The sequence below is a fragment of the Pseudophryne corroboree genome, chromosome 1 (genome assembly GCF_028390025.1).
Source record: "Pseudophryne corroboree isolate aPseCor3 chromosome 1, aPseCor3.hap2, whole genome shotgun sequence".
Taxonomy (NCBI): Eukaryota; Metazoa; Chordata; class Amphibia; order Anura; family Myobatrachidae; genus Pseudophryne; species Pseudophryne corroboree.
Window position 1 is genome coordinate 274,070,660 of NC_086444.1, and position 26,738 is coordinate 274,097,397.

General features: G+C 44.3%; 1 protein-coding gene across 4 annotated transcripts in view; it reads right to left on the reverse strand.

Annotated features, from left to right (window-relative positions):
• AIFM3 (apoptosis inducing factor mitochondria associated 3) overlaps positions 1-25,906 on the reverse strand; it is a 194,116-nt gene extending 168,210 nt beyond the window's left edge. For 2 of the 4 annotated variants that reach the window (XM_063964266.1, XM_063964267.1), the window contains exon 1: positions 25,671-25,906. The gene's annotated coding sequence lies outside the window, so the exon portion shown is untranslated. The remainder of the gene's footprint in view (positions 1-25,670) is intronic. The other 2 variants (XM_063964268.1, XM_063964269.1) reach the window with 1 other exon arrangement.
• Positions 25,907-26,738: the final 832 nt, after the last annotated feature.

Consider the following 26,738-nt stretch of genomic DNA (forward strand, 5'->3'; position numbering starts at 1 on the left):
TTCTTTATACTATAAACGCAGTCTGCTGACAGTGTCCACCAGGTCCATTATACTGTATATAGCAGTACGGTAGGCCACTGCTGTACCTACCTCTGTGTCTTCAGTCACTCGTCATTATACATAAAGTATACTATCCATCCATCTACATTGTATACCTGTGGTGTCTTTTTTTCTTTATACTATAAACACAGTCTGCTGACAGTGTCCACCAGGTCCATTATACTGTATATAGCAGTACGGTAGGCCACTGCTGTACCTACCTCTGTGTCTTCAGTCACTCGTCGTCATACATAAAGTATACTATCCATCCATCTACATGGTATACCTGTGGTGTCTTTTTTTCTTTATACTATAAACGCAGTCTGCTGACAGTGTCCACCAGGTCCATTATACTGTATATAGCAGTACGGTAGGCCACTGCTGTACCTACCTCTGTGTCTTCAGTCACTCGTCGTCATACATAAAGTATACTATCCTTCCATCTACATTGTATACCTGTGGTGTCTTTTTTTCTTTATACTATAAACGCAGTCTGCAGACAGTGTCCACCAGGTCCATTATACTGTATATAGCAGTACGGTAGGCCACTGCTGTACCTACCTCTGTGTCTTCAGTCACTCGTCGTCATACATAAAGTATACTATCCATCCATCTACATTGTATACCTGTGGTGTCTTTTTTTCTTTATACTATAAACGCAGTCTGCTGACAGTGTCCACCAGGTCCATTATACTGTATATAGCAGTACGGTAGGCCACTGCTGTACCTACCTCTGTGTCTTCAGTCACTCGTCGTCATACATAAAGTATACTATCCATCCATCTACATTGTATACCTGTGGTGTCTTTTTTTCTTTATACTATAAGTATAAACGCAGTCTGCACACAGTGTCCACCAGGTCCATTATACTGTATATAGCAGTACGGTAGGCCACTGCTGTACCTACCTCTGTGTCTTCAGTCACTCGTCGTCATACATAAAGTATACTATCCATCCATCTACATTGTATACCTGTGGTGTTTTTTTTTCCTTTATACTATAAACGCAGTCTGCTGACAGTGTCCACCAGGTCCATTATACTGTATATAGCAGTATGGTAGGCCACTGCTGTACCTACCTCTGTGTCTTCAGTCACTCGTCGTCATACATAAAGTATACTATCCATCCATCTACATTGTATACCTGTGGTGTCTTTTTTTCTTTATACTATAAACGCAGTCTGCTGACAGTGTCCACCAGGTCCATTATACTGTATATAGCAGTACGGTAGGCCACTGCTGTACCTACCTCTGTGTCTTCAGTCACTCGTCGTCATACATAAAGTATACTATCCATCCATCTACATGGTATACCTGTGGTGTCTTTTTTTCTTTATACTATAAACGCAGTCTGCTGACAGTGTCCACCAGGTCCATTATACTGTATATAGCAGTACGGTAGGCCACTGCTGTACCTACCTCTGTGTCTTCAGTCACTCGTCGTCATACATAAAGTATACTATCCATCCATCTACATTGTATACCTGTGGTATCTTTTTTTCTTTATACTATAAACGCAGTCTGCTGACAGTGTCCACCAGGTCCATTATACTGTATATAGCAGTACGGTAGGCCACTGCTGTACCTACCTCTGTGTCTTCAGTCACTCGTCGTCATACATAAAGTATACTATCCATCCATCTACATTGTATACCTGTGGTGTCTTTTTTTCTTTATACTATAAACACAGTCTGCTGACAGTGTCCACCAGGTCCATTATACTGTATATAGCAGTACGGTAGACCACTGCTGTACCTACCTCTGTGTCTTCAGTCACTCGTCGTCATACATAAAGTATACTATCCATCCATCTACATTGTATACCTGTGGTGTCTTTTTTTCTTTATACTATAAACGCAGTCTGCTGACAGTGTCCACCAGGTCCATTATACTGTATATAGCAGTACGGTAGGCCACTGCTGTACCTACTTCTGTGTCTTCAGTCACTCGTCGTCATACATAAAGTATACTATCCATCCATCTACATTGTATACCTGTGGTGTCTTTTTTTCTTTATACTATAAACGCAGTCTGCTGACAGTGTCCACCAGGTCCATTATACTGTATATAGCAGTACGGTAGGCCACTTGTGTACCTACCTCTGTGTCTTCAGTCACTCGTCGTCATACATAAAGTATACTATCAATCCATCTACATTGTATACCTGTGGTGTCTTTTTTTCTTTATACTATAAAGGCAGTCTGCTGACAGTGTCCACCAGGTCCATTATACTGTATATAGCAGTATGGTAGGCCACTGCTGTACCTACTTCTGTGTCTTCAGTCACTCGTCGTCATACATAAAGTATACTATCCATCCATCTACATTGTATACCTGTGGTGTCTTTTTTTCTTTATACTATAAAGGCAGTCTGCTGACAGTGTCCACCAGGTCCATTATACTGTATATAGCAGTACGGTAGGCCACTGCTGTACCTACCTCTGTGTCTTCAGTCACTCGTCATACATAAAGTATACTATCAATCCATCTACATTGTATACCTGTGTTGTCTTTTTTTCTTTATACTATAAAGGCAGTCTGCTGACAGTGTCCACCAGGTCCATTATACTGTATATAGCAGTACGGTAGGCCACTGCTGTACCTACTTCTGTGTCTTCAGTCACTCGTCGTCATACATAAAGTATACTATCCATCCATCTACATTGTATACCTGTGGTGTCTTTTTTTCTTTATACTATAAAGGCAGTCTGCTGACAGTGTCCACCAGGTCCATTATACTGTATATAACAGTACGGTAGGCCACTGCTGTACCTACCTCTGTGTCTTCAGTCACTCGTCGTCATACATAAAGTATACTTTCCATCCATCTACATTGTATACCTGTGGTGTCTTTTTTTCTTTATACTATAAACGCAGTCTGCTGACAGTGTCCACCAGGTCCATTATACTGTATATAGCAGTACGGTAGGCCACTGCTGTACCTACCTCTGTGTCTTCAGTCACTCGTCGTCATACATAAAGTATACTATCCATCCATCTACATTGTATACCTGTGGTGTCTTTTTTTCTTTATACTATAAACGCAGTCTGCTGACAGTGTCCACCAGGTCCATTATACTGTATATAGCAGTACGGTAGGCCACTGCTGTACCTACCTCTGTGTCTTCAGTCACTCGTCGTCATACATAAAGTATACTATCCATCCATCTACATTGTATACCTGTGGTGTCTTTTTTTCTTTATACTATAAACGCAGTCTGCTGACAGTGTCCACCAGGTCCATTATACTGTATATAGCAGTACGGTAGGCCACTGCTGTACCTACCTCTGTGTCTTCAGTCACTCATCGTCATACATAAAGTATACTATCCATCCATCTACATTGTATACCTGTGGTGTCTTTTTTTCTTTATACTATAAACGCAGTCTGCTGACAGTGTCCACCAGGTCCATTATACTGTATATAGCAGTACGGTAGGCCACTGCTGTACCTACCTCTGTGTCATCAGTCACTCGTCGTAATACATAAAGTATGCTATCCATCCATCTACATTGTGTACCTGTGGTGTCTTTTTTTCTTTATACTATAAACGCAGTCTGCTGACAGTGTCCACCAGGTCCATTATACTGTATATAGCAGTACGGTAGGCCACTGCTGTACCTACCTCTGTGTCTTCAGTCACTCGTCGTCATACATAAAGTATACTATCCATCCATCTACATTGTATACCTGTGGTGTCTTTTTTTCTTTATACTATAAACGCAGTCTACTGACAGTGTCCACCAGGTCCATTATACTGTATATAGCAGTACGGTAGGCCACTGCTGTACCTACCTCTGTGTCTTCAGTCACTCGTCGTCATACATAAAGTATACTATCCATCCATCTACATTGTATACCTGTGGTGTCTTTTTTTCTTTATACTATAAACGCAGTCTGCTGACAGTGTCCACCAGGTCCATTATACTGTATATAGCAGTACGGTAGGCCACTGCTGTATCTACCTCTGTGTCTTCAGTCACTCGTCGTCATACATAAAGTATACTATCCATCCATCTACATTGTATACCTGTGGTGTCTTTTTTTCTTTATACTATAAACGCAGTCTGCTGACAGTATCCACCAGGTCCATTATACTGTATATAGCAGTACGGTAGGCCACTGCTGTACCTACCTCTGTGTCTTCAGTCACTCGTCGTCATACATAAAGTATACTATCCATCCATCTACATTGTATACCTGTGGTGTCTTTTTTTCTTTATACTATAAACGCAGTCTGCTGACAGTGTCCACCAGGTCCATTATACTGTATATAGCAGTACGGTAGGCCACTGCTGTACCTACCTCTGTGTCTTCAGTCACTCGTCGTCATACATAAAGTATACTATCCATCCATCTACATTGTATACCTGTGGTGTCTTTTTTTCTTTATACTATAAACGCAGTCTGCTGACAGTGTCCACCAGGTCCATTATACTGTATATAGCAGTACGGTAGGCCACTGCTGTACCTACCTCTGTGTCTTCAGTCACTCGTCGTCATACATAAAGTATACTATCCATCCATCTACATTGTATACCTGTGGTGTCTTTTTTTCTTTATACTATAAACGCAGTCTGCTGACAGTGTCCACCAGGTCCATTATAATGTATATAGCAGTACGGTAGGCCACTGCTGTACCTACCTCTGTGTCTTCAGTCACTCGTCATCATACATAAAGTATACTATCCATCCATCTACATTGTATACCTGTGGTGTCTTTTTTTCTTTATACTATAAACGCAGTCTGCTGACAGTTTCCACCAGGTCCATTATACTGTATATAGCAGTACGGTAGGCCACTGCTGTACCTACCTCTGTGTCTTCAGTCACTCGTCGTCATACATAAAGTATACTATCCATCCATCTACATTGTATACCTGTGGTGTCTTTTTTTCTTTATACTATAAACGCAGTCTGCTGACAGTGTCCACCAGGTCCATTATACTGTATATAGCAGTACGGTAGGCCACTGCTGTACCTACCTCTGTGTCTTCAGTCACTCGTCGTCATACATAAAGTATACTATCCATCCATCTACATTGTATACCTGTGGTGTCTTTTTTTCTTTATACTATAAAGGCAGTCTGCTGACAGTGTCCACCAGGTCCATTATACTGTATATAGCAGTACGGTAGGCCACTGCTGTACCTACCTCTGTGTCTTCAGTCACTCGTCGTCATACATAAAGTATACTATCCATCCATCTACATTGTATACCTGTGGTGCCTTTTAGTTGTGCGCATTAAAATATGGAGAACAAAAATGTGGAGGTTAAAAAAATAGGGAAAGATCAAGATCCACTTCCACCTCGTGCTGAAGCTGCTGCCACTAGTCATGGCCGAGACGATGAAATGCCATCAACGTCGTCTGCCAAGGCCGATGCCCAATGTCATAGTACAGAGCATGTAAAATCCAAAACACAAAAGATCAGTAAAAAAATGACCCAAAAATCAAAATTAAAAGCGTCTGAGGAGAAGCGTAAACTTGCCAATATGCCATGTACGACACGGAGTGGCAAGGAACGGCTGAGGCCCTGGCCTATGTTCATGGCTAGTGGTTCAGCTTCACATGAGGATGGAAGCACTCATCCTCTCGCTAGAAAAAAGAAAAGACTTAAGCTGGCAAAAGCACAGCAAAGAACTGTGCGTTCTTCGAAATCACAAATCCCCAAGGAGAGTCCAATTGTGTCGGTTGCGATGCCTGACCTTCCCAACACTGGACAGGAAGAGCTTGCACCTTCCACCATTTGCACGCCCCCTGCAAGTGCTGGAAGTAGCACCCGCAGTCCAGTTCCTGATAGTCAAATTGAAGATGTCACTGTTGAAGTACACCAGGATGAGGATATGGGTGTTGCTGGCGCTGGGGAGGAAATTGACAAGGAGGATTCTGATGGTGAGGTGGTTTGTTTAAGTCAGGCACCTGGGAAGACACCTGTTGTCCGTGGGACGAATATGGCCATTGACATGCCTGGTCAAAATACAAAAAAAAAATCAGCTCTTCGGTGTGGAATTATTTCAATAGAAATGCGGACAACAGGTGTCAAGCCGTGTGTTGCCTTTGTCAAGCTGTAATAAGTAGGGGTAAGGACGTTAACCACCTCGGAACATCCTCCCTTATACGTCACCTGCAGCGCATTCATCATAAGTCAGTGACAAGTTCAAAAACTTTGGGTGACAGCGGAAGCAGTCCACTGACCACTAAATCCCTTCCTCTTGTTACCAAGCTCCTGCAAACCACACCACCAACTCCCTCAGTGTCAATTTCCTCCTTACCCAGGAAAGCCAATAGTCCTGCAGGCCATGTCACTGGCAAGTCTGACGAGTCCTCTCCTGCCTGGGATTCCTCCGATGCATCCTTGAGTGTAACGCCTACTGCTGCTGGCGCTGCTGTTGTTGCTGCTGGGAGTCGATCGTCATCCCAGAGGGGAAGTCGGAAGACCACTTGTACTACTTCCAGTAAGCAATTGACTGTCCAACAGTCCTTTGCGAGGAAGATGAAATATCACAGCAGTCATCCTGCTGCAAAGCGGATAACTGAGGCCTTGGCAGCCTGGGCAGTGAGAAACGTGGTTCCGGTATCCATCGTTAATTCAGAGCCAACTAGAGACTTGATTGAGGTACTGTGTCCCCGGTACCAAATACCATCTAGGTTCCATTTCTCTAGGCAGGCGATACCGAAAATGTACACAGACCTCAGAAAAAGAGTCACCAGTGTCCTAAAAAATGCAGTTGTACCCAATGTCCACTTAACCACGGACATGTGGACAAGTGGAGCAGGGCAGACTCAGGACAACATGACTGTGACAGCCCACTGGGTAGATGTATTGCCTCCCGCTGCAAGAACAGCAGCGGCGGCACCAGTAGCAGCATCTCGCAAACGCCAACTCGTTCCAAGGCAGGCTACGCTTTGTATCACCGCTTTCCAGAATACGCACACAGCTGAAAACCTCTTACGGCAACTGAGGAAGATCATCGCAGAATGGCTTACCCCAATTGGACTCTCCTGGGGATTTGTGGCATCGGACAACGCCAGCAATATTGTGCGTGCATTACATCTGGGCAAATTCCAGCACGTCCCATGTTTTGCACATACCTTGAATTTGGTGGTGCAGAATTATTTAAAAAACGACAGGGGCGTGCAAGAGATGCTGTCGGTGGCCAGAAGAATTGCGGGCCACTTTCGGCGTACAGGCACCGCGTACAGAAGACTGGAGCACCACCAAAAACACCTGAACCTGCCCTGCCATCATCTGAAGCAAGAGGTGGTAACGAGGTGGAATTCAACCCTCTATATGCTTCAGAGGATGGAGGAGCAGCAAAAACCCATTCAAGCCTATACATCTGGCCACGATATAGGCAAAGGAGGTGGAATGCACCTGTCTCAAGCGCAGTGGAGAATGATTTCAACGTTGTGCAAGGTTCTGCAACCTTTTGAACTTGCCACACGTGAAGTCAGTTCAGACACTGCCAGCCTGAGTCAGGTCATTCCCCTCATCAGGCTTTTGCAGAAGAAGCTGGAGACATTGAAGGAGAAGCTAAAACAGAGCGATTCCGCTAGGCATGTGGGACTTGTGGATGGAGCCCTTCATTCGCTTAACCAGGATTCACGGGTGGTCAATCTGTTGAAATCAGAGCACTACATTTTGGCCACCGTGCTCGATCCTAGATTTAAAACCTACGTTGTATCTCTCTTTCCGGCAGACACAAGTCTGCAGAGGTTCAAAGACCTGCTGGTGAGAAAATTGTCAAGTCAAGCGGAACGTGACCCGTCAACATCTCCTCCTTCACATTCTCCCGCAACTGGGGGTTCGAGGAAAAGGCTACGAATTCCGAGCCCACTCGCTGGCGGTGATGCAGGGCAGTCTGGAGCGAGTGCTGACATCTGGTCCGGACTGAAGGACCTGCCAACGATTACTGACATGTCGTCTACTGTCACTGCATATGATTCTCTCACCATTGAAAGAATGGTGGAGGATTATATGAGTGACCGCATCGAAGTAGGCACGTCAGACAGTCCGTACGTATACTGGCAGGAAAAAGAGGCAATTTGGAGGCCCTTGCACAAACTGGCTTTATTCTACCTAAGTTGCCCCCCCTCCAGTGTGTACTCCGAAAGAGTGTTTAGTGCTGCCGCTCACCTTGTCAGCAATCGGCGTACGAGGTTACTTCCAGAAAATGTGGAGAAGATGATGTTCATTAAAATTAATTATAATCAATTCCTCCGTGGAGACATTCACCAGCAGCAATTGCCTCCAGAAAGTACACGGGGACCTGAGATGGTGGATTCCAGTGGGGACGAATTAATAATCTGTGAGGAGGGGGATGTACACAGTGAAAGGGGTGATGAATCGGATGATGATGATGAGGTGGACATCTTGCTTCTGTAGAGCCAGTTTGTGCAAGGAGAGATTGATTGCTTCTTTTTTGGTGGGGGCCCAAACCAACCAGTCATTTCAGTCACAGTCATGTGGCAGACCCTGTCGCTGAAATGATGGGTTCGTTAAAGTGTGCATGTCCTGTTTATACAACATAAGGGTGGGTGGGAGGGCCCAAGGACAATTCCATCTTGCACCTCTTTTTTCTTTGCGTCATGTGCTGTTTGGGGAGTATTTTTTTGAAGGGCCATCCTGCGTGACACTGCAGTGCCACTCCTAGATGGGCCAGGTGTTTGTGTCGGCCACTTGGGTCGCTTATCTTAGTCACACAGCTACCTCATTGCGCCTCTTTTTTTCTTTGCGTCATGTGCTGTTTGGGGAGTATTTTTTTGAAGGGCCATCCTGTGTGACACTGCAGTGCCACTCCTAGATGGGCCAGGTGTTTGTGTCGGCCACTTGGGTCGCTTATCTTAGTCACACAGCTACCTCATTGCGCCTCTTTTTTTCTTTGCGTCATGTGCTGTTTGGGGAGTATTTTTTTCAAGTGCCATCCTGTCTGACACTGCAGTGCCACTCCTAGATGGGCCAGGTGTTTGTGTCGGCCACTTGGGTCGCTTATCTTACTTGGGTCACAGCTACCTCTTTGCGCCTCTTTTTTTCTTTGCGTCATGTGCTGTTTGGGGAGTATTTTTTTGAAGGGCCATCCTGCGTGACACTGCAGTGCCACTCCTAGATGGGCCAGGTGTTTGTGTCGGCCACTTGGGTCGCTTATCTTAGTCACACAGCTACCTCATTGCGCCTCTTTTTTCTTTGCGTCATGTGCTGTATGGGGAGTATTTTTTTGAAGGGCCATCCTGCGTGACACTGCAGTGACACTCCTAGATGGGCCAGGTGTTTGTGTCGGCCACTTGGGTCGCTTATCTTAGTCACACAGCTACCTCATTGCGCTTCTTTTTTTCTTTGCGTCATGTGCTGTTTGGGGAGTATTTTTTTGAAGGGCCATCCTGCGTGACACTGCAGTGCCACTCCTAGATGGGCCAGGTGTTTGTGTCGGCCACTTGGGTCGCTTATCTTAGTCACACAGCTACCTCATTGCGCCTCTTTTTTTCTTTGCGTCATGTGCTGTTTGGGGAGTATTTTTTTGAAGGGCCATTCTGCGTGACACTGCAGTGCCACTCCTAGATGGGCCAGGTGTTTGTGTCGGCCACTTGGGTCGCTTATCTTAGTCACACAGCTACCTCATTGCGCCTCTTTTTTTCTTTGCGTCATGTGCTGTTTGGGGAGTGTTTTTTTGAAGGGCCATCCTGCGTGACACTGCAGTGCCACTCCTAGATGGGCCAGGTGTTTGTGTCGGCCACTTGGGTCGCTTAGCTTGGTCACACAGCTACCTCGGTGCAAATTTTAGGACTAAAAATAATATTGTGAGGTGTGAGGTGTTCAGAATAGACTGAAAATGAGTGAAAATTATGGTTATTGAGGTTAATAATACTATGGGATCAAAATGACCCCCAAATTCTATGATTTAAGCTGTTTTTTAGGGTTTTTTGAAAAAAACACCCGAATCCAAAACACACCCGAATTCGACAAAAAAATTTCGGTGAGGTTTTGCCAAAACGCGTTCGAACCCAAAACACGGCCGCGGAGCCGAACCCAAAACCAAAACACAAAACCCGAAAAATTTCCGGTGCACATCACTATATTAATATGAATATAGGACGGAACACAGCAGATAACAGAGATCACATGCCGTGTCCCATTTTTGCAAATGCCGCCCCCATTTCTATTCCGTTTATTGCGGAATTCACCAGGCTTCCAAATGTTAAGCATTTTGGCACTCGGCCCTTGTCTGGGCTACAGATTGCATACATTACCTGAAGAGGGATGCGTAGGATCCCTTTCTGGCAATGACCATCCACGCATGTGCAGTTACGTTGAGTGGTCCCGATGAAGAAGGGATGTATGTGATACATTAGCAATCACATCTCTTCTTACACACTGCAGACGGTATCCCAGCAAATAGCAGCAATTAGAAATGATATATATCTGGGCTAGGAGCAGATAATTAGTTACTATGCCCAGTGGTGTTTTTTCCCACATCGTACAGCCTCCTCCTTTCACTCCTAACACTAATCCCAGTAGCAGCAGGGCCACAGCAATCAGTCTGAGAACACCCATGTATTGTTATTACAATGTAGTAATAATGTGTATATGATTTTATCCCAATTTCTCTAATCACTGCTACAGTTGAACTAGGATGTCCTAATAGTTTCCAACAACACTGAAACCTGTAAAATTACGTTTTATTTAGCATTTAATGATTTAAAAATTATAATTTAATTTACATTAAGGAATCTCTTCAATACATGCCATTTTACATTACAAAAAAAAAAAAAACATACAAAAGGTAAATGTTTTTAAATATAATTATATTGGTATACAGATGGATGTTCATGGGTGCCCATTGTTTTATAAAAGTTTCTTGATAAAATAGTATTATGTCAATTTGCATTTAGAAAAGTAAATTGTTATACAGTAGTAGCGCCAAGCTGTGGCCAAGGGTTACATGGTTCCTTAGTAAAAGCAGTTGTTTTAAACGTCACTTCCTCGTTGGTACAGTATTAAAAGTAAAGCCTTGGCATTGTGTGTATAGGTGCTGATTTATATTTTTGCTGGTTGGTGCTCAGCAGGAGGCGGCAGAGGGAATGAACGGGTGGCCGCGGCAGTGACTAATGCCCATTACACATTATGCAACACACCATAATGCCCATTACACGTTGTGCAACACACTGTAATGCCCATTACACATTATGCCACACACCGTAATGCCCATTACACAATATGCCACTCACCGTAATGCCTATTACACAATATGCCACACACCGTAATGCTTATTACACTTTATGCCACACACCGTAATGCCCATTACGCAATGTGCCACACACTGTAATGTCTATTACTCATTATGCCACACACCATAATGTCTATTACACGTTATGCTACACACCATAACACCCATTATGCATTATGCCACACACTGTAATGTCTATTACTCATTATGCCACACACCATAATGTCTATTACACGTTATGCTACACAGCATAACACCCATTATGCATTATGCCACACACTGTAACGCCAATTACATATTATGATACACATATTTATGGCCCTGACACCATTTTATGCCCACACACAATAATGCCACTTACATTACTAGGGGTCTCCTGTGCATTGCCAGGGGTTTCATGCGCGTTGCTAGGGGTCACCTGTGCATTGTCAGGGGTTTCATGCACGTTGCTAGGGGTCTCCTGTGCGTTACCAGGGGTTTCATGTGCATTGCTAGGGGTCTCCTGTGCGCTGCCAAGGGTTTCCTGCGTGTTGCCAGGTATCTCCTGGCCGCTGCCCCAGTAAAGTTAGGGAGGGTGGGTGCGGGCATCAGTGGTTACTGCTAGCCCTGCAGTAGATTGAGACGCGCTGGGGGCCGCGGAAGCGCTTCTGTACCATAGCAGTGTAAAAAAACACCCTCTAAAATGCCCGCCGCCGAGGAGACAGGCTCTAGAGGTCAAAAGTGACCTCAAGCGTCTGTTTCCTCCTCGGCGGCTTCCATTTTTGGTTGATTTTTTTATATAAGAGGTAGCCGCCGGGGGCAGTGGCGGCTACCTCTTCTAGGGCAGCGGCTGGTTCCATGGGTGCTCCTCGCGGTCCGTGGGTGCTCGGGCCCAGGGGCACCCACGGAAACGGCGCCTATGCTCTCACACGACACATGACTGTTGGGCACACTGCTGTTCTCTGTATCCTCATAGCTGGTTGACAAGTCAGATATGCACATACTGTTCCTTTTCTGCCAAAATGGAATGATAGGTCATCACACACAGGGAATGCCGCAATATATTGTAGCTGAAGCAAAATCCTGTACGCCTTTACAAAAGCCACAATGTTGCTCAACTGGTTGACACAAACTCCTACTAATAATTTGTTCAAAACATGATGGTCATTATATTAATGGTATATGTCCTCTAAACCAGATGTGGGGAACCTTTGGTCCTCCAGCTGTTGTTGAACTACATATCCCAGCATGCCCTGCAACAATTTTAGCATGGCCAAATAGCAAAACTGTAGCAGGGCATGCTGGTATGTGTAGTTCCACAACTGCTGGAGGTCCAAAGGTTCCCCACCCCTCCTCTAAACTGTAATGCGAAGGTTGTTAATTTGTTAGTAGGGAAGAAAAACCTGCTCAACAAATTATTTAGACAGGTCATTGTTCCTGTCACTGTGAAATACGTCTATTGGATTTTGTGAGTGATCTTACAGTTACTTCTGTAAAGATTTCAGAAATGCAATGTAAGACCCTTTAAATATATTTGTATATTGCAGAGCCTCCGAATAGCCGTGGTGAGTACTATTTGCATTTCGGCTGTCAGAACACATCTTTAAATAAATATCACCCCTAAAAATCAACTGGTTCTATATCCAATCAGAGAAGATATTTAGCTGCTCGCTACTCCAGGACTGTCCACATGTTCATATAGATTCTCATTGTGGCTCACATTTATAGTTTTAGAATGGACTCATGCATTGCTTTATGTTTCAAACATTAAGGCAGCGGTTCCCAAACTTGTCTGAGTGACGGCGCCCTAGAGATTCTTATTGAGAAATGTAGAAAGAAATATTAAATTAAGTACAGTATATTGTGTTTATATGTCATCCTTGGGTTCAATTGTGTGGTGAGGGACAAGATTTGCTTCTGTTAGTCCATATTTTAGGATTGGCAGCCACCAGCACTGGTTTTGCCTATTACATTAACCATAAATAATTTGAATTGGTCCTGGACCACCAATCCAAGGCACCCCTGCAAGCGTCCCAAGGCACCCCAGGGTGCCACGGCACACAGTTTGAGAACCACTGCATTAAGCATTAATCTTGCAAACATTGATTTATTGTTTGTTAGAATTATCATATACTATTTTTACATCAATATGTTAACTAAATCATATGTATGTTTTACCATTGACAAAGAAAATACAGATGTCCACAGCGCCACAGGCTTTTCTCCCTCTATGAGTGTCCACGACACCCGTAGAGCCCCACAAGCGGCTTTCTAGCGCTCGCTCCGCTGCCCGCATACTGGTGGCCGGGATCCCGAAAGCCAGGATCCCGGCCGCCAGTAAAAGGTATGTATTCCATATAACCAATGCAGGAGCATGTATCACACTGACATGATAGAAAAAAAGTGTCATAACATCTTGATTTCAGAATTAAAATGATATATCTTCATCTGTATTTTACTATATCACAGCGCACATGATGTATGGGCCCTACACATTGGCCGAGGTGCCCAACGGATTATCCGGATGTGGGGGGTGACGGGGGGGGGGGGGGGGCGGGGGGAGTGAAGTTTCTTCACTCCCCCCGTCACCCAGTCCCATAGCCCTGCATGCTAATAAGGACAAGATTGTCCATATTGGCCTGGGAACTTATCCCTGATCCCATGTGTTATCGCAAAATCGAGGGTCCAATTTTGGCCTATATAAATGGAGTGTGTTTTGGACATATAGTGGTTAGTAAGTGACCATTACTGAGTGAAATGAAATGGGACAAGTAAATTGTAACTATTGCTGCTCATTCGTTTGAGAAATAGAATATTCTTAGTTTAATTTACATACTGATTTTATTAAATTTCAATAGTTCTCACTTTAAAATACTATAGATCTTTCCTCTATTTCAGGTATGTAATCGCGTTAATAAAAATATAATTAATAATGGCAGTGAATTATTAAATTTTGTGTCATCTCTTTCTATTTTTGAAAGCCTTGTATGGGTTCATTTTATTATTTATAGTACTTAGAAAATGGCAGCAAGAATCTGATTGGATGCGCCGCCTGCCATAGGCAAAACTACTTTACCCATAAATTTCTCCCAAGAATCTTACAATGTTTTGTTGACAACTAGTTCACTCATCATATTATTGGGCTATCAGAAGACGTTACATGCAAACAGACATGAAAATCAGTACAAACATGTTGTTGAGAGGACCATGAAAGTAGAGATTGTGCAGACTTCCGTGTTTTGGTTGTACTGTAAATCCTCTTAGTGTTTTAGTTTTGCAAAACCACCCTTACATTTTTTGGGTTGGATTTGGATCTGGGTTTCTTTGAAAAAAATCAATAAAACCAGCTAAAATCATGTAACTTGGACCTGTCTCTTTTCCTGTAGTATTATTAATATTAATAACATTAATTTCCAGTCAATTTTGCCCACCTCACCATACACTCTCCTGAGTAAAATGGCACCTGAAAACACGGGGAAGGGACTTACTGTACATACGGCTTTTTAATCCGAGTTCCGAACTCAAGGGAAGTCCCTACTGGGGACTCAGTCCACTAAGATCCCTCAAAGTGATCCGAGCCAGGACTCTGTTTTACTCGGATTGGGTGTGTTTAGTTTTTAATAAAACTGAATCGCTCATCTCTAAATAGAAATAATAATGATACAATCAATAAAATCCAGATATTATGTGCAAAAATTTTAACAATAATGTTACCTTAATCATAAATGAGGTAACAGAATGTTTATTTCTTTTGTAATAAATGAATCACTATTACTCAAGTTTAGTGGACATATATAATAAATAGCACACAGGAAATAGAATTATTACCCAAGAACTAATACAATATTGCAAACATATAAGAACTAATACAATATTGCAAACATATATGAGAACACAGAAGCGTCATTCTTGAGTTTAAGTTCTACCTCTGTCCACCTGGCCAATTTTATGGAGGGGATCAGGGAATATTTACTTTGGTGATCAAATACTTATGTTATATCAGGATCTAGGATCTGGGTATTGGTTACATGGTAATTTGGACTGATTTAGAGTCAATATTTGTGTGTGTTTGGTTAATGGTTTTGAACTATACCCCCATTCTGTAGTTACTGAAACCAGCAGAGCATGACCACATTTTATTATGACTTCTGCTACATTTGCTTGACTGGATAGAACACAAATAAGGATTTTCCAGTGGCAGGGAAAAATACTAGTGAAGAAAAAACAAGTTGTTTGGTACAGTGAGTTGTACATATTTTACATGACACCGTATCTGACAGAATTTACTGACTTCTGCAAACTCATCTGTCTGCAGGTGCCAAATACCATTGTTTTTGTTAAAGATATTTACTGCTTTACAATCCTAAATTCTTATATAGGAAAGTAGGGCAAGTGGAAGACAGTAGTGTGTCTCCCAGAAAAAAACAAAACAAAAAACAAAACAAAATGGGAACATATTTTGAACCGTAAACAAAGAATATAAGCTACAAAATAGTTATTAGTATTCTCAGCTGGTTGTCATAGAAAACCAATCATCCCTGCATAATAGTATACAAGTGACTATTGTCACCTCTACTTCATAGCTGATCCTAGAGCTAAATCACTATTTGTACTGAATTTCTAAACTTCAGGTGATGAAGACAGTTCTAGTTGGCAGTGATATATAGGATTGGCATTGAGGATTTAAATACTTTTGGCGGTACAGTAGTTTAAAGCTTTACAAAAACTGCATGGTATCTGGAAACCTAATAGGGATAGTGGGTATGTAGAGATTTCCATTGGGTGTGTTAAGTGATTGGGAACTCTGTATAGTACCTCAGTAAGGGATGCGGTCATGTGACCGGCGCTCGGGATCCCGTTGGTCACCATGCTGATGCCGGGATCCCAAGCAATCAAAATGCCGCCAGACAGAATGCTGACCCGCAGGGACTATTCCCACTCGCGGGTGTCCACGACAGAGTCTGCTGCGCGGCAAGCACAAGGGGCTTTATTGCACTTGCCCCTTCCCCCGACGGCATTCTGCTGACGGGATTCCGGGGTAGGTATGCTGACCGCCAGGATCCTCAGCGCTGGTCTCCCAGCCCCAACCCCTCAGTAATGGCATTACGGTTAAAATACGGTTTAAATATCTATTTTACATTTTAACTGCTATAAGCAGGTTCAGTGCTTCTATTATATGGTTATATATTTTGGTGAGCTCGTGAGCGGAAACATTCTATTTTAAAACCAATAAATCTGTCAGAATTAACTGTTATCTTTAATAATAGGGAGCACTTTATAGATGAAGGAATACAACATTTGTCTACAATACTTCTGTACAAGGACACTGTATGTAGTTATACTAAATCAATCTTTTACATTTACAGAGCTACCACAATTGAGTACTACAATCTTGAGCGCACGTATCATTTCTAAAAATCCATAGTATATACTGTTGGTTATATAAAGTAGATGATATGACATAAAATATATCCAGATCATAAAGGCGAATGCATCTTTCTGTATACTAATCTTAATAATTACTGCACACCAATATACATTCTACTGCAGGAAAATAAAAACCCATAATTATAAAGAAGTGCAAATGTATCTGCTTGTATAAGGAGGAGACCATAGTAAATATCAGTGGTTTATTCACATTATTTCTTTCTCTATCGTCCTAGTGGATGCTGGGGTTCCTGAAAGGACCATGGGGAATAGCGGCTCCGCAGGAGACAGGGCACAAAAAGTAAAGCTTTTCCAGATCAGGTGGTGTGCACTGGCTCCTCCCCCTATGACCCTCCTCCAGACTCCAGTTAGATTTTTGTGCCCGGCCGAGAAGGGTGCAATCTAGGTGGCTCTCCTAAAGAGCTGCTTAGAAAAAGTTTAGCTTAGGTTTTTTATTTTACAGTGAGTCCTGCTGGCAACAGGATCACTGCAACGAGGGACTGAGGGGAGAAGAAGTGAACTCACCTGCGTGCAGGATGGATTGGCTTCTTGGCTACTGGACATCAGCTCCAGAGGGACGATCACAGGTACAGCCTGGATGGTCACCGGAGCCGCGCCGCCGGCCCCCTTGCAGATGCTGAAGTCAGAAGAGGTCCAGAATCGGCGGCTGAAGACTCCTGCAGTCTTCTAAAGGTAGCGCACAGCACTGCAGCTGTGCGCCATTTTCCTCTCAGCACACTTCACACGCAGTCACTGAGGGTGCAGGGCGCTGGGGGGGGGGCGCCCTGGGAGGCAAATGTAACCTATATAAAGGCTAAAAATACCTCACATATAGCCCCCAGAGGCTATATGGAGATATTTAACCCCTGCCTGGATTCACTAAATAGCGGGAGACGAGCCCGCCGGAAAAGGGGCGTGGCCTATCTCCTCAGCACACGGCGCCATTTCCTCTCACAGCTCCGCTGGTCAGGACGGCTCCCAGGTCTCTCCCCTGCACTGCACTACAGAAACAGGGTAAAACAGAGAGGGGGGGCAAATTTATGGCGATATTTTGATATATATAAAGCAGCTATAAGGGAGCACTTATTATAAGGCTATCCCTGTTATATATAGCGCTTTCGGTGTGTGCTGGCAAACTCTCCCTCTGTCTCCCCAAAGGGCTAGTGGGTCCTGTCTTCGTTAGGAGCATTCCCTGTGTGTCTGCTGTGTGTCGGTACGTGTGTGTCGACATGTATGAGGACGATATTGGTGTGGAGGCGGAGCAATTGCCAAATATGAGGATGTCACCCCCTAGGGAGTCGACAACAGAATGGATGCCTTTATTTATGGAACTACGGGATAGTGTCAACACGCTAAAGCAGTCGTTTGACGACATGAGACGGCCGGACAATCAATTAGTGCCTGTCCAGGCGACTCAAACACCGTCAGGGGCTGTGAAACGCCCTTTGCCTCAGTCGGTCGACACAGACCCAGACACAGGCACTGACTCCAGTGGTGACGGTGACGAATCAACCGTATTTTCCAGTAGGGCCACACGTTATATGATTTTGGCAATGAAGGAGGCGTTACATTTAGCTGATACTACAGGTACCACTAAACAGGGTATTATGTGGGGTGTGAAAAAACTACCTATAGTTTTTCCTGAATCAGAAGAATTAAATGACGTGTGTAATGAAGCGTGGGTTGCCCCTGATAAAAAGCTGATAATTTCAAAGAAATTATTGGCATTATACCCTTTCCCGCCAGAGGTTAGGGAGCGCTGGGAAACACCTCCTAGGGTGGACAAGGCGCTAACACGCTTATCTAAACAAGTGGCGTTACCCTCTCCTGAGACGGCCGCACTTAAAGATCCATCAGATAGGAGGATGGAAAATATCCAAAAAAGTATATACACACATGCAGGTGTTATACTACGACCAGCTATAGCGACTGCCTGGATGTGCAGTGCTGGGGTAGTTTGGTCAGAGTCCCTGATTGAAAATATTGATACCCTGGACAGGGACAATATTTTACTGTCGTTAGAACAAATAAAGGATGCATTTCTTTATATGCGTGATGCACAGAGGGATATCTGCACACTGGCATCACGGGTAAGTGCTATGTCCATTTCGGCCAGAAGAGCTTTATGGACGCGACAGTGGACAGGCGATGCGGATTCAAAACGACATATGGAAGTTTTGCCGTATAAAGGGGAGGAGTTATTTGGAGTCGGTCTATCAGATTTGGTGGCCACGGCTACAGCCGGGAAATCCACCTTTCTACCTCAAGTCACTCCCCAACAGAAAAAGGCACCGACTTTTCAACCGCAGCCCTTTCGTTCCTTTAAAAATAAGAGAGCAAAGGGCTATTCATATCTGCCACGAGGCAGAGGTCGAGGGAAGAGACAGCAACAGGCAGCTCCTTCCCAGGAACAGAAGCCTTCCCCGGCTTCTACAAAAGCCTCAGCATGACGCTGGGGCTTCTCAAGCGGACTCGGGGACGGTGGGTGGTCGTCTCAAAAATTACAGCGCGCAGTGGGCTCACTCGCAGGTAGATCCCTGGATCCTGCAGATAATATCTCAGGGGTACAGGTTGGAATTAGAGACAGATCCACCTCGCCGTTTCCTGAAGTCTGCTTTACCAACGTCCCCCTCCGAAAGGGAGACGGTTTTGGAAGCAATTCACAAGCTGTACTCTCAGCAGGTGATAGTCAAGGTACCTCTTCTACAACAAGGGAAGGGGTATTATTCCACTCTTTTTGTGGTACCGAAGCCGGATGGCTCGGTAAGACCTATTCTAAAGCTGCCGTTCGGATTGTCCACGGCACCTCGGGTCTTTACAAAGGTAATGGCCGAGATGATGATTCTTCTTCGAAGAAAAGGCATATTAATTATCCCATACTTGGACGATCTCCTAATAAGGGCAAGGTCCAGAGAACAGCTAGAGATGGGATTAGCACTGTCTCAAGAAGTGCTAAAACAGCACGGGTGGATTCTGAATATTCCAAAATCCCAGTTAATGCCGACAACTCGTCTGCTGTTCCTAGGGATGATTCTGGACACGGTTCAGAAAAAGGTTTTTCTCCCGGAGGAAAAAGCCAAGGAGTTATCCGAGCTTGTCAGGAACCTCCTAAAACCAGGAAAGGTGTCTGTACATCAATGCACAAGAGTCCTGGGAAAAATGGTGGCTTCTTACGAAGCAATTCCATTGGGCAGATTCCACGCAAGAATTTTCCAAAGGGATCTGTTGGACAAATGGTCAGGGTCGCATCTTCAGATGCACCTGCGGATAACCCTGTCTCCAAGGACAAGGGTGTCTCTTCTGTGGTGGTTGCAGAGTGCTCATCTATTGGAGGGCCGCAGATTCGGCATACAGGATTGGATCCTAGTGACCACGGACGCCAGCCTGAGAGGCTGGGGAGCAGTCACACAAGGAAGAAACTTCCAGGGAGTATGGACGAGCCTGGAAACGTCTCTTCACATAAACATTCTGGAACTAAGAGCAATATACAATGCTCTAAGCCAGGCAGAACCTCTGCTTCAGGGAAAACCGGTGTTGATCCAGTCGGACAACATCACGGCAGTCGCCCATGTGAACAGACAGGGCGGCACAAGAAGCAGGAGTGCAATGGCAGAAGCTGCAAGGATTCTTCGCTGGGCAGAGAATCATGTGATAGCACTGTCAGCAGTGTTCATCCCGGGAGTGGACAACTGGGAAGCAGACTTCCTCAGCAGACACGATCTTCACCCGGGAGAGTGGGGACTTCATCCAGAAGTCTTCCACTTGCTGGTAACCCGTTGGGAAAGACCAATGGTGGACATGATGGCGTCTCGCCTCAACAAAAAACTGGACAGGTATTGCGCCAGGTCAAGAGATCCGCAGGCAATAGCTGTGGACGCGCTGGTAACGCCTTGGGTGTACCAGTCGGTGTATGTGTTTCCTCCTCTGCCTCTCATACCAAAAGTATTGAGAATTATACGGCAAAGAGGCGTAAGGACGATACTAGTGGTTCCGGATTGGCCAAGAAGGACTTGGTACCCGGAACTTCAAGAGATGATCACGGAAGATCCGTGGCCTCTACCTCTAAGGAGGGACTTGCTTCAGCAGGGTCCCTGTCTGTTTCAAGACTTACCGCGGCTGCGTTTGACGGCATGGCGGTTGAACGCCGGATCCTAAAGGAAAAAGGCATGCCGGAAGAAGTCATTCCTACTTTGATTAAAGCAAGGAAGGAAGTAACCGTGCAACATTATCACCGAATTTGGCGAAAATATGTTGCGTGGTGCGAAGATCGGAGTGCTCCGACGGAGGAATTTCAACTGGGTCGATTCCTACATTTCCTGCAATCAGGATTGTCTATGGGTCTCAAATTGGGATCTATTAAGGTTCAAATTTCGGCCCTGTCGATTTTCTTTCAAAAAGAATTGGCTTCAGTCCCTGAAGTCCAGACCTTTGTTAAGGGAGTGCTACATATACAGCCTCCTGTGGTGCCTCCAGTGGCACCGTGGGATCTCAATGTGGTTTTGGACTTTCTAAAATCTCATTGGTTTGAACCACTAAAGAAGGTGGATTTGAAATATCTCACATGGAAAGTGACCATGCTTCTAGCCCTGGCTTCGGCCAGGAGAGTGTCAGAACTGGCAGCTTTATCTTACAAAAGCCCATATCTGATTTTTCATTCGGACAGGGCAGAACTGCGGACTCGTCCGCATTTTCTCCCTAAGGTGGTGTCAGCATTTCATCTGAACCAGCCTATTGTAGTGCCTGCGGCTACAAGTGACTTGGAGGACTCCAAGTTACTGGACGTTGTCAGAGCATTAAAAATATATATTGCAAGGACAGCTGGAGTCAGAAAATCTGACTCGTTGTTTATATTGTATGCACCCAACAAGATGGGTGCTCCTGCGTCTAAGCAGACGATTGCTCGTTGGATCTGTAGCACAATCCAACTTGCACATTCTGTGGCAGGCCTGCCACAGCCTAAATCTGTAAAGGCCCACTCCACAAGGAAGGTGGGCTCATCTTGGGCGGCTGCCCGAGGGGTCTCGGCATTACAACTTTGCCGAGCAGCTACGTGGTCAGGGGAGAACACGTTTGTAAAATTTTACAAATTTGATACTCTGGCTAAGGAGGACCTGGAGTTCTCTCATTTGGTGCTGCAGAGTCATCCGCACTCTCCCGCCCGTTTGGGAGCTTTGGTATAATCCCCATGGTCCTTTCAGGAACCCCAGCATCCACTAGGACGATAGAGAAAATAAGATTTTACTTACCGATAAATCTATTTCTCGGAGTCCGTAGTGGATGCTGGGCGCCCATCCCAAGTGCGGATTATCTGCAATAATTGTACATAGTTATTGTTAACTAATTCGGGTTATTGTTGAAGGAAGCCATCTTTCAGAGGCTCCGCTGTTATCATACTGTTAACTGGGTTTAGATCACAAGTTGTACGGTGTGATTGGTGTGGCTGGTATGAGTCTTACCCGGGATTCAAAATCCTCCCTTATTGTGTACGCTCGTCCGGGCACAGTACCTAACTGGAGTCTGGAGGAGGGTCATAGGGGGAGGAGCCAGTGCACACCACCTGATCTGGAAAAGCTTTACTTTTTGTGCCCTGTCTCCTGCGGAGCCGCTATTCCCCATGGTCCTTTCAGGAACCCCAGCATCCACTACGGACTCCGAGAAATAGATTTATCGGTAAGTAAAATCTTATTTTCTGCATCATTATGTCTATAGCTCCCAAATATTACCCAGTGGAGAATGTTAAATGCTTTAGGACTATGGAAGAAAACCTGAACAAATGGGAAAAACCTATCAGTAAATACTCCCAATTAGTAATATGCATCTGCACACTTTTTCTTTCAGTGTACTGTATGCTTCACAAATGATTTACAATTATTCTCTATTCTGTAGCACCAAGGCCTATTGCCTGGGATCCAGTCTGAAGATCGACAGTGTCTAGGTCGACAATGTTTAGGTAGACCATTATAGGTCGACAGTCACTAAGTCGACAGGGTTTGAAGGTCGACAGGGTTTCTTGGTCGACATGTTCTAGGTCGATAGGTCAAAAGGTCGACATGAGTTTTTCACGTTTTTTTTCTTTCTTTTTTTCCTTTTTCATATTTAACGATCCACACGGACTATGATTGGGAACGGTAACCTGTGCCGAGCGCAGCGGTAGCGGAGTGAGGCACCTTGCCCGAAGCATGGCGAGCGAAGTGAGCCATGCGAGGGGACACGGTGCAATAATTGGGCTTCCCGGTCACTGTACGCAGAAAATGACACACAAAAAAACATTTAAAACTCATGTTGACCTTTTGACCTGTCGACCTAGACCATGTCAACCTAGAAACCCTGTCGACCTATAGTGGTCGACCAAAACATTGTCGACTTAGACACTGTTGATCTAATGATCCACACCCCTATTGCCCACTGGCATAACTAAAACATTTTGCGGGTGTGGTTCATTAGGTCGACATGAGTTAGGTCTACATACATTGGGTCCACCACGTTTGGTCGACATGGTTTAGGTCGACATGATACTTTTTTGGTGTAGTTTTCTTCTAAAAGTGACGGGAACCCCAATTAGTGCACCGTAAACTTTGCTTGAGCACGGTGCCTCGCTGTGCTCGGCACAGGTTACTGTTCCTAATTGTAGTCCATGTGGATCATTAAGTGTGAAAAAGGTCAAAAAAATGAAAACAAATTGTGAAAAACTCATGTCGGCATTTTTCCATGTCGACCTAGTACATGTCGACACAATGACCATGTCGACCTAGTGATCATGTCGATCTAATGCATGTCGACCAAACGTGGTTGACCTAACTCATGTCAACCCAATGACCGCCATCCACATTTTGCCACTAGGAGAAGTGTGTACATGGCTTTGGAAGTTAGTGGAACTTATTCCAGTGATCTCAGAGAAGCATGTACTTTGAGGCATGGGATATTTGTGATGCAGCAGTGTTTGTTGCATGCTGCCTGCCTTATTGGGATCAGTGGAGTGTCCTCAATTACCACCTTGACTGCAAGTGATAGAACGATTTGGATCGTGGCCAACGGGATGACCGATGTAACAATACATCAGTCACCCGTACACACAGAATGATATATCATCCAGTGGCTACATCCAGCAGCGCACAGTCGTCAGTGGGGTTGGCCCATCTAACATGCACAACTTCAGATGTGATTACCCCGATGTCAACAAGTGGGAGCGCACAATTGCTGGTGCACATTAGATAATGTAAAATGAATAGAAATACTTCTACGGCAGAGAACAGCGAATAGAGAGGGCTGAAGAGGTTCATGCAGATTAATGTCACATCTTCAGCCCACAAGAAGATAGGATAAATATATTTATATTATCCCATCAGAACACAGCAGAAATGTGCCAAAATGACATTTAAATTCAAGTTACTATAAGTTATATGGTTAAAAAGGGTTGTGTTCCCTTTGAAAGGTATACCGTAAATGACACAGTCATCTGAATCTCACTGTGCATATGTTATACTATATATAGCTCACATGTTCATTGCTGTATGGGCAGAGTGACAACTAAGCAACATTAGCAGCAATACCAACTCTGTGACACCAGCTTCAATACTAACTCTGTGACACTAGCAACAGTAGTAATTCTGAGACACTAGCAACAGTGCTAACTCGGTGACACCAGCTCCAATACTAACTCTATGGTACCAGCTTCAATACCAACTCTGTGGCACCAGCTTCAATACTAACTCTGTGGCACCAGCTTCAATACTAACTCTGTGGCACCAGCTACAATCCTAACTCTGTGGCACCAGCTTCAATACTAACTCTGTGGCGCCAGCTACAATACTAACTCTGTGGCGCCAGCTACAATACTAACTCTGTGGCACCAGCTTCAATACTAACTCTGTGGCGCCAGCTACAATACTAACTCTGTGACAGCAGCAACAATAGTAATTCTGAGACACTAGCAACAGTGCTAACTTTGTGACATCAGCAACAGCGCTAACTCTGTGACACTAGCAGCAATATTAACTCTGTGGCAATAGCAGCAATACTAACCGTGTGGCACAAGCAGAAAAACTAAGGGGGTTATTCAGAGTTGTTAGCAAACCCAAAAAAATAGCAATTGGGCAAAACCATGTTGCACTGAAGCTGGGGTAGATGTAACGTGCAGAGAGAGATAGATTTGGGTGGGGTGTGTTCAAACTGAAATCTAAATTGCAGTGTAGAAATAAAGCAGCCAGTATTTACCCTGCACAGAAACAAAATAATCCACCCAAATCTAACTCTCTCTGCACATTACATCTACCCCACCTGCAGTACATCATTGTTTTGCCCAATTGCTATTTTTTTTGTTTGCTAACAACTCTGAATAACCCCTAAGTCTGTGACACTAGCAGCAGTACTTACTCTGACACAAGCTCCAATAATAACTCAAAGGACGATATTGAGGGCGATATTGTACTTTCAGATCAATCACTATATCCTACAGTACATCAATATTATGTATTATAAGACGTGTTATGTAATAATGTGTTATAGTTAGTTATACATAAACGTGAAATCAGCATTACTGTTCTCCCCTTACAATGTAAGCAGGTCACTGTATGTTTTCTATGTAAAGAACTCCGTAAATAAGTTTATTGGTGCAGATATTAACAGGCCAGTGTGCTCAGGCATTTGATCTGCACCAATTGCAGCTTCTGCTGTAGCTAAGAGCATCCGACAGATACTCTGGGCTGCACAATAATTACACTCTAATTATACAAGATGTTTCCCTGTTCAGAAAGAAAAGAATCCTGCCATGTCCTGCTTTCCATATTGTTTATACATACAATCCAACATATGAAGCTATGAGATACTATATGAAGATGGTTCTACCATTAATTAGGCAATGTTGTATGCACCTGCATTCTGACAAACTCCAAGCCTGCATTGCAATAGGTATGCTGCAGCCCAATAATCAGATCCTCTGATGCACCTCTTACTGTCCACTTGCAAGATAACTGTCATTACGATATAAAAGAAGCCTCTTACCTTATAAAACAGGATATGTCACAGTTGTTACACAGACCTTCTTCTGGCTCCTCCAAATCCTTCAAAAACTGACATTAACTGGACAGCAAATTCTCTGCACTGTATTCCACTTAGAGTATCTTTGGAGGTGGATAGCTGGAGAAGAGAGAGAGAACTGCTAGCCCTATATTTGCAGCACATAACACAGCCAGCTCCCTACAGCTGCATGCAGTATTGATGAAGTAAGTCAGGATGCAAGCACAGCAAGAATTGTCAAACACTCTGCCCCCTCCCACCTACTCTATCCCATGGCGTGAGCCAGCTCTACTTCCAAGAGAAGAAATCTCTGGAGTAATAAACCTTGTGTCACTCTCAGGTTAGGAGTCTCACCTATAGCTGTGCACCTGATAGGTAACTATTTATCAGTCTATCTCACCTGCAGATGTATTATGTCAAAATGACCCCAGTATTTATCTTAAGCGTACATCATATATCTGTATACGTAGTACTATGTTGACAGATGGTGTCCAAAAGTGTCATGGGTATTGTCTGGTATAGTTACAGAGTTATAAACTTACAGATAATAGCCTTATAGGTCCTACACACTGGGCGATAATACTCAAAGGTATGAACGATCTCGTTCATTAATGAACGAGATACCGTTCATATCTTTGAGTGTGGAGGCACCAGCGATGAACGATGCGCGGACATATTTGCCTGCACTGCTATGGAGCCGGGTGGAGTGAAGAAACTTCACTCCCCCCGTCACTGCCCCCCGCCGCCGGGTTGCCCGCCGGCCGTATCCGCCGTCGGGCAGCTCGGCGGCGGATCGACAAATGTGAAGGGCCCTTTACTGAGTTAGATTGCAGTATTTTTTTATCAAGTTTACTTTATTTAATGCTTCAAAATAGTAATTGTGACATTATTTTTTTGTTGAGAATGACATAGGGACTAATTCAGACCTGATTGCAGCAGCAAATCTTTCTCTAATGGGCAAAACCATGTGCACTGCAGGTGGGGCAGGTTATTGTGTTTCCCCACCCAAATCTATCTCTCTCTGCACATGTTATATCTGCCCCACCTGCACTG